At 41.6% G+C, this 7480-nt stretch overlaps 1 protein-coding gene across 1 annotated transcript in view; it reads right to left on the reverse strand.

Annotated features, from left to right (window-relative positions):
* The window catches only part of LOC115194199 (heparan sulfate glucosamine 3-O-sulfotransferase 5), a 69442-nt gene extending 63411 nt beyond the window's left edge, over nt 1-6031 (reverse strand). The window contains exon 1 of the mRNA XM_029753672.1: nt 5440-6031. The gene's annotated coding sequence lies outside the window, so the exon portion shown is untranslated. The remainder of the gene's footprint in view (nt 1-5439) is intronic.
* Nucleotides 6032-7480: the final 1449 nt, after the last annotated feature.

Below are 7480 nucleotides of genomic sequence, written 5' to 3' on the forward strand. Positions count from 1 at the left end.
TGACCAAATGGAAGCTGATAGTTCAGAGTTTTTTACTCTGCTGCTCTAGGGAGGAAATTACGAGTCCTCACTGTCCGAGACCGAGTCAAGACCGAGTACAAATGTATTGTCCAACAGCGAGAAGTCATAAAGCATGCAGATGCAATACGTGAAAATACATTATCTATGTACATCCAATAGGAGTCGAAAGAGGGATACACTAGCTATCCCTTTTTTGGCCATTGAAATAAGATCAAATTGATCAGAAATACAGTGTAGACGTTGTTAATGTTGTAAATGACTATTGTAGCTGGAAACAACTGATTTTTTTATGGAATATCTACATAGGCGTACAGAGGCCCATTATCAGCAACCATCACTCCTGTGTTCCAATGGCACGTTGTGTAAGATAATCCAATTTTATCATTTTAAATGGCTAATTGATCATTAGATAACCCTTTTGCAATTATGTTAGCACAGCTGGAAACTGTTGTTCTGATTAAAGAAGCAATAAAACTGGCCTTCTTTAGACTAGTTGTGTATCTGGAGCATTTGTGGGCCCGATGTGCCACTGGCAAATTTACCTGAATGTCAAGCCCTGCAAGGGCATGCTAATTTAAACGATTGCTAGTCATTATCATCCTGGCTCTGTATGGAATGCAGCTACATTATAGAACACAGGTCAGGTTATTAACGCCGTGCCGCAGAGAAAAGAATGGAGCGACCTAATCATGTGCTGGTGCCATCAACTGAAAAAGTTGGTTGCACCAGCGCCACAAGTGGAAAAATTTTGTCTAGAGCCCTTGCAATTTTAAAGCATGCTTTAAACCTGGCAAATGTTGTCTCCGCCCCATGGCAAAATATGTATAATTGTCGGAATTTAGCTATTGTGTGGCCAGTAGAAGGCCCTCTAAAATGTTCGGCCACGCCCACTTCCAAGCCAAAGCTCTCCCTACACTAACTTTGCAACCACTGCTGGAAAGAAATCCTAGGGGAAACACTGACCTGCATTGGACCTTCCATTACACCGAGTGTACAGTACAGAACAGTACACACATTATTCAACGTCACTCAGTGTACTGTATGCCTCAGCTCAGAAAATCTGTTGTTCTTTACAGAAACACTGCTAGAGGTGCAGTATCATGGCTTAGCCTACAACAGAGACTAGTGGAACGATAAGGCGTAAGGCAGTGAAAAACAAATGAGCTGTGAGAGCTTGCAACAGGGAGGAGGAACATGGCGAGGAAGCGATTAGACATCACTCAGAGACGAGTCTGCGTAATTATTTATGCATTCCAAAGTCAATTACACACAGTACAGAGCCCTGGTAGTAAATATGGATCCATGCTAGGGGTAATATACTGCATTTTCATTCAACGGCTTTAAAACCACAAGTACCTCAGAGGGAGAGCTATAACTTCCATTGTTTTTCATGTGAACACAAAGGAAAACAGATACAATATCTGATACCGTGCAATTGTTTCAGAACCTGAAGCAAAAGCTCCTCGACAACATATGACCAATACTATGGTGTGCATTTTGTGTTTGTAATGAAATCATGTTTATTTCACATGTGAAAGGAACATTTAAAAAGGGAAGCTCAGCTAGAAAAAAAAAAGCAAAGGAAAATCAGAAGTACAAAAATCGAATGTAATCAAACATAAGGTCCCCAGCGGTACACCGTTGGGAAGGGCGTCCATACCGCACCAGACGAATCCTGAGAATCAAACCCGTATGGCTAATGGATGTGGATTGCGATATTGTTTTCAAAGGCGCTAAAACGCACTGCTGTCCTTCAGATGTTACACAGCCAGACCTCCGCAAATCATTACAGGGAGGTATAATAATAGAGCACACTTGATCAGACCCAAGAGAAACAAGAGTGCAAGGGAAGAGCAGATCGGTCTGTGAATAATGATCACAGTCACCTTAGCTATAACTCCCCAGCCGCAGGAAGATGGCTTAGATAGGGGTGTCAGGACAGAGGAGTGACAAATTCCCGCGCCGTACGCAGCAGCTTTCAATCGCATACAATAAAAAAAGCCCCCCCTTTGCCTCTCTCTCTCTCCCTAATTGCATTGCAAGCAAGCAATTCATCTCTATTGTTGTTCAGCAAACACGTCTGTTCAAATTGGGCATTGCTGCTAGTTGGTATTATTACCACGGATTATTAAGGATCGGGCTTGATGACACAGTGCTTTATAGGGGTACATATCCACTACTGTATGTGTGTTATATTTGTTTACTTAATGAGAGTCAGTAGTCAAGGTCAAGTTAGATATTGCTTGGAAACTATATACACTGAGTGTACAAAACATCAGGAACCCTTTCCATGACAGACTGACCAGGTGAATCCAGGTGAAAGCTATGATCCCTTAATGATGTCCCCTGTTAAATCCACTTCAAATCAGTGTAGATGAAGGGGAGGAGACAGATTAAATAAGGATTTTTAAACCTAGAGACAATTGAGACATGGACTGTGTATATGTGCCATTCAGAGGCTGAATGGGCAAGACAAAAGATTGAAGTGAACAGGGTATGGTAGTACATGCCAGACGCACCAGTTTGAGTGTGTCAAGAACTGCATCACTGCTGGGTTTTTCACGCTAAACAGTTTCCTGTGTGTATCAAGAATGGTCCACCAACCAAAGGACGTCCAGCCAACTTGACACAACTGTGGGCATTGGAGTCAACATGGGCCACCATCCCTGTAGAAAGCTTTCGACACCTTGTAGGGTCCATGCCCCGTCGAATTAAGGCTGTTCTGATGGCAAAAGGGAGTGCAACTCACAGTGTTCCTAATGTTTTGTACACTCAGCGCTGAGCAATTCACAGAAATGTCAGTTATTTTTCAGTTTAAAACAACTAGTTGACCAACTGCGGCCCAATTATTTGAATTCCATTTTTTTTCTGTGAGCTCAATGCGCATATTGCAGTTTCTCTAAATAAATGAGATCCAGCTTGAACTGTGTGATGTAGTAAGCAGTTGTAGTTTCCAACAGGCAAAAACTATACATAGTATAGTGCATAAAATGTGGTAATTAACTAGAATGGCCATAATCCATTGCACATGTACTTGTCCAGTCTTTCTTTTATGCCTGCTACAGAAGAGACAAGAGAATGAGCGATTGTGAGGTTATGTAGAGAGCAGCTGTTGCTTAGTGAGGTATCTCTACCTGAAAATACATGATCTACGTGATTGCTAGTCAGTATTCAGCAGTCCTAAAAGTATGCCTTATTTACTTTGAAGAACACCTAATAGTGATTTTGTCAGAGAGCATAGGCAGCAGTTCTACAGAGATGAGATGACTTGGAATGAAATAATAAAGTCAGCAAATTAAACAAATGTAATATAGCTAGCTTTGGCTTGAGGTATTGAGAGAATCACTGTAAAGGACACTGTCAACTCTGAGTGAAAGGCTATTCTCCATTTCTCTCTCTCTTTCTTTCTTGAGATTTTTACAGTGCTTGGCAAGCTCTCCAGCCAGCCACGTTGTTTCATCAGCCAGTAGTAGGATGCTCCATTTTTTTTTCTCCCAGAAGGTCAACGGAGACTGGCCTGCTTTCAGCTCCTGCCTGGGAGTCCTGCTGCAGCCCTACCCAGTGGAGTCATTAAGATGAATGCAACAATATGGTGCCCTGGCTGTCTCTTGCTGTCGGCCATCATGGCGTTTATTATCCCAAATTAGGCCTTTGACAACGGGGGGGGTGGATGGAGTGCAGAGTGGAGAGAGACACTCGTGTTATGAGATCCGTCCTTGATTTAAAGTTTCTGCTGTCTTTCTGAAGATGTGCCAGAGGAGTAGGATATCGAGCTCTCTAGTGAAGACTAGTGGTGCCCACATTGTACGTGCAGGACTGAGCTGGAAAACACACAGAGGCAGATGGCTTAGGGAAGTTATTCAGTTGTCTTTTTACCCATGTTGCGCATTCAACAACATGGCGCTGCAATGTGTAGATTCTAACGTGGTATTGTTCCGTGTGGTTTATCTGTTTCCACTGACTTTTACAGATGAGGCTGGAGACTTAACTAATTGCAAAAGCCCTATTAGAAAGTAAATGCAGAGTAATGGTGACAGGCTGATCTACACGGCAAAAAGCATCTGTAGACAGCAATGAAAGTAAATCACCGCAGAGACGAGAAGACACAGAGACGAACACACAGAACAAAGGAGAGAGAGAGAGAGAGAGAGAGAGAGAGAGAGAGAGAGAGAGAGAGAGAGAGAGAGAGAGAGAGAGAGAGAGAGAGAGAGAGAGAGAGAGAGAGAGAATAGTTTGGCGCAAACCAAGTGTTGATGTTATGCATGATTTGGTACTTGTTACATTTTGGTATCACTTTAAACTCATGGATTTCATTGGCATAGGAAGTATATGACAAGAAACTAGGGCGCACTACAACTACCTACATCTGCGAGGGATCCATTATAGGACACTAACGCTTGTGTTCATAAAGCAAAGACCCTCTTAGAGCAACATCTACCCAATCACTAGGAGCCCAGATTAAAAATATGTTTTAAGATCTCAAAATGTCTGACTTTAAGAGCTCTATTTGCACATCATAGAAATCAGATTCTATTTTGATTTGCTATAACAAAAATGTATGTCAAAACGAATGTTTTTTTGTTTTACAATCAACACTTTTTATGAGCTGCCTGTGTAATGCATTGAGTGACCTCCATCTATATTACATAATACAATATACTGTAAAACCTGCTATAGGCATTCATAAAGCAAATAACAGCATAAACACAGGTTCAGAATACATAATGTGCTATAAACTGGTGACAAAGTTACAATTGAACTTTGTGGAAACATCCTCGAACTTCTGTAGGTTATTACATGGTTATTATAGATGTAAATATAGTATACTATTTATCCAATACAGCCGTGTTTCCCAACTCCATTCCTCGAGTACCCCCAACAGTACACACATTCAGTCTAGCCCCGGACAAACACACCTCATTCAGCTCATCAAGGGCTTCATGATCAGTTGACAAGTTGAATCAGGTGTGCTTGACCGGGTTACAGCAAATAAAATGTGTACTGTTGGGGGTACTCGAGGACTGGAGTTGGGAAACACTGCAATACAGAACATAACTGTGAACTTAAAGACTGACATGAGGGAAAGATTGGCATCTAAAACTTGTCAACAAAAAAAATTACGCCAGCAGGTCAATTTTAGCTCTGTCCTGACAGGTGAAAATATGAAGGGAAATGCAAAGGCTTATTATTTACCCATGTAAAACATTTCCTTCATACATTATGTTAACTAAGTTAGAGACTTGTCCAAACTTTGGGATGGAAACGTAAAATATATCCATTCAGCCATTGGTTCCGTAGTTAGTCTACCTGCCCGTAGAAAACAGCCTAGTCAGAACACAGCGCTGTGCCTAGTAGGTGGAATGAATGACACGTGCAGAATGGTTTTTTTTAACCAACAAAATGTTACTGTAAACCTACCTGTTAGGCATCCTCAACGGGACACGGCTATCCTCTCAGCGGCAAAATGCACAAGAACCGACAAAATGCAGTAGAGGTCAGAAAGCGCCCCCACATAATCTCCTGCAGGCTAGAGCAGGTGCTTCTCGGTCTCAAGCACCTACACGCAATGCCGCAAGAGATGTCCCGGACCGACTCGTCGAGAAAATGATCTGGTAACCTATGTTTCTAAATGCGATCAAACTATTCTAAACAGTCATCCTGATGGTTCCACACGGAACACACGTGCACATAAATATCGGCCACCAAGAAGTCAGGTGTAGGGTAATCTGCTATTAATGTAATGAAGTAGGTTGTGACATCTCGTGGACCTCTGTGGGGAATGGTGAATCTCAGCGCTGTACCGCGGAAACTGTAGATCGGTAAGTGCGTACGTACCCTCTGCTGTCAGGGCACCTTGACAAAAGCACTGTGCAGTTGGAATATGCGCGTTCAAGCTTTTGAGTTCCAAAATACAGTAGGAGTGCCCACCACAGCCGTCCACCAGTAGCAGCAGACTTGTGACTGACGACTGATTTTGAGAGTTTGGGCGTTTCTTGGAGGAGAGAGGTGGATGCGCAAAAGATATGCAGCTCAACTCAGACAAGAAAGGTAATGGTCGGAGCTAGTGCCATACGTTTCTTGTGTAGTAGGCTACTGTTAGCCTCTGTGTCCAAATGTCAATCACATTAGCCCACCATAAAAATAAAATGATTTGGTCTTTTCAAATAAAAATCACCAGCTTTGTAGAATTTCGGTTTTAACTATTTGGAATCGTTTGCAACTTCCCATAATTGATAACTGGGACAGCATGTGTGTGTGTGTGTGTGTGTGTGTGTGTGTGTGTGTGTTGACAAGGAGAGGTCATTGAATCTCCATAAAACCAATTGTACCACTTGATATTTTAAATACTATCCAGGGGCTTCATGCTTGACATTATAATGACATTATATAATAGGGCAATTAGCTGACAACCCATATAAGAGGCTGAGAATGCCCTAACTAATTTGTCACTGGAGTCAAGAATCGATAAAGATTAATTGAAAGATGGAGGGGGGACCAATGTCAATAATACTTGGGCTCAAATGACAAGATAGGGTTGAGTAAATTGGCAGCATAACTTTGACACCAGCACAGTGCCACACATCAATTCATTTACTAGTGCAAGATCAACCTCCTAACTCGGGATTATATTGATAGCCAGGCTCCTCAGTTAGCCTAGTTTGGGCACAAAGGCTATTTGAATATATAGTCTGGATGTTTCTGTGGCACTCACAGCTGCCAGCTGGTCCTGCATTAGAACTTTCAATTATTCAGTCATCCCAGAGCAGATTGAATCTGTCAAGCGTAAGACAACATGGCTGGTTTCTTACTGTGCTGCTGGGGAACCATGGGATATGTACTAAAAAGTTGGTTAACAACTTTTTTTTGCAGATCCAAAATTGGACTAATAAAGCTGATGTGGGTGCTGTTGCTCCAGAGTTTGTTAGCTAAGCTACGTAATTGTTTTGGAACGCAGAATGTGTTACGTTTTCATTGCAGAGAAGAACCATGCATTATTTAAGCCGTTTCAACTTTTACTAACCACACGGCACTTATCTGCACATAAAAGAAATACATGATGTTATTCCTTTTAACAGATTCTTAATGTTTGGTCCGTTCACTAATGCACCAAATAAAGTCAGGCTATGTCAAATGCAATTATGGAAATGATCTAAAAGTTGAAGAAGAATGTGCGAAAAGCCATAAAACAAAATCTGGCCATAAATTCACCAAGAGACATCATGTGAAGCTTAAGACATTTAATGGTCTACAATTGCCATATTGTCCATTAGTGATATTAGACTGAAGTTTTACTTATTGCCTGGTATGATTATTATTCCCATATACTAACAAGATTGCTCCTGTCACATTAACAGAACCACTGACACTATGAACATAAGTCTCCAAATATTGTTATGTGATATACACTGAGTGTACAAAATATTCACCCTCTGAATGGCACACATGCACAATCCATGTC

Source organism: Salmo trutta, chromosome 1, assembly GCF_901001165.1.
Source record: "Salmo trutta chromosome 1, fSalTru1.1, whole genome shotgun sequence".
Classification (NCBI taxonomy): Eukaryota; Metazoa; Chordata; class Actinopteri; order Salmoniformes; family Salmonidae; genus Salmo; species Salmo trutta.